The sequence below is a fragment of the Lottia gigantea genome, assembly GCF_000327385.1.
Source record: "Lottia gigantea unplaced genomic scaffold LOTGIsca_204, whole genome shotgun sequence".
NCBI lineage: Eukaryota > Metazoa > Mollusca > Gastropoda > Lottiidae > Lottia > Lottia gigantea.
The window spans coordinates 169,515-171,596 of record NW_008708425.1 but is presented as its reverse complement, the minus strand read 5'-3'; positions in this window follow the sequence as shown (position 1 = coordinate 171,596).

The following is a 2,082-nucleotide window of genomic DNA, read 5'->3' as shown; positions in this document are numbered from 1 at the left end:
AAAGAAACTGCTAATATGATTTACAATATTCTTGCCGATTCAGTCAAAACCAGTGATCTCAAACAGAAACAATATGACTATCTGTCTGTCAAACCTGATTGTCGTGAGAGACATTTGTACACTTTCCATAAGAATCCAACCAAGGAGTGGTTCATCTCGAATAAAATCCCTAAAGGCCGCACGATTATATCTGACTGTGGTAGTGAGTCGTATGCAGTTTCAGAATACATTGATCATTTCTTCCTACCTCTAGCATGTCAACATCGACACAACCGATTTTCTCAATTAAATGAAAAGTCTTTGAGTTCCCTTTAATGCTATTTTTATTTCTATCGACGTTTCTTCTATGTATACCAATATCGATAACACTGCTGGTTTAACGGTAGTCGCAAAAAAAAAATTATTAACTTCAGGGTCAGCTATGGGCAAACGATTCGCCCCTTTGTACGCAAACCTTTTCATGGCAGAGTGGGAACATGAGGTGTTGCCCCTATGTTCATTTGACCCACTTTTTACGGACGCTTTTTGGATGACATTTGTATGGTTTGGACCTATTCTATCGAACAGTTTTGGGAATTCTTTGAAATTCTCGACAACCACCATTCTTCCATCAAACTAACCGCAAACGTGAGTGACAAAAGCATAGACTTACTCGATACCACTGTCTTTAAGGGAGATTCCATAGCAGAAACAAATAGACTGGATATTAAAGTGTATTTGAAAGAAACTGATACTCATCAACTCTTGCACAAGAGCTCCTTTCACCCAAAACATACCTTTTCTGGTATAATTAAGTCACAAGTTTTACGATTTCACCGAATTTGCGTAAGATCTTCTGATTTCAACCAATCACGATGTACGATTGTTTTCTCAAAACTGAAAGAGCGTGGGTAATCTAAACGATTTTTAGGAAACATAAAAAATTCCACCTTAGCACAGATAGCAGCTAAAAACAGGCTCCAGGATTAAGGAGTACTTCATGTTTGTCCAGTAGATACATGTCCCTTTATATCAGAAACTCATTATTTTGTAAGCAACTCTACGAATAAAAGGTCCAGGAACATCTAACATGTGAACATTCGAATGTAATATATTTAATTTCATACAAGAAATGCCCGAAACAATATGTAGGAGAAACTGAGAATAATTTGCGAACTCGTTTTAATGCTCATAGGTCGGATATCAAATTAAAGAAAGACAAGCCTGTTTCTAATCATTTCAACCTCGACCATACAATAGACGATCTCACCCTAATCCCAATTGAGCGCATAGAAATTGACTTGCCCGAAGATGAAACTACCAACTTCCGTCAATCTATGGAAGCCCATTGGATTGAGACAATTGGCAGACCTATAGGACTAAATAATGTAGGCATAGCACCTGTTCAATACAACCAGCAATCGAGCAAGCAAGATAGTTCATGCCCACTTTAAGAGCCTTCAGGAGAAATTCTCCCATGTTTATAAGCAGAAAATGATAGTTGCATATTCAAAAAATAAGAACTTAAATGATAATATTGTTCATAGTAAACTAAACACAATCAGTACATAACAGATACTATACTTCTCAGAATCAGAACAGAAAAAAACTTTTTTTTAAGCTACAATTTGTGAACAGGAAAATAAAACTGGTAAATAAAATTACATTGTTTTTTTTTTTCGTACGAGTAGAAACAGGGAAAGAAAATCACAAATAAGACTGGCACGTGCAAACACTTGTCATTTCTCGTTGACTTAGACTTGTTGATTTAGACGGTCGGTTTCCGTCTTGTATTTTTCTTTCTTCAATTTCCTCGCTGTGATTATATGTCAGACATAAATATATTTAGGTGGACGGTTTTGGTATGTCTTAAGTTTCTGTCCTCAATTTTCCTCGATGCAATTTTAAGCCCGACATAACTATTAATGGCTCTAAGAAAACCTACCCATTTTATGAGGCAGTCGTCTCGAATCTGAAGAGACATTTAATGGGGTTCATCGACTAGTGAAAAGTTGGCGATTGTAATTACTGGCCTAAAAATGTACAATTCGTTGTGAAAGGGTGACGGAAGTCGGGCGGCAACGTCCCAAACTCATTTTGAGG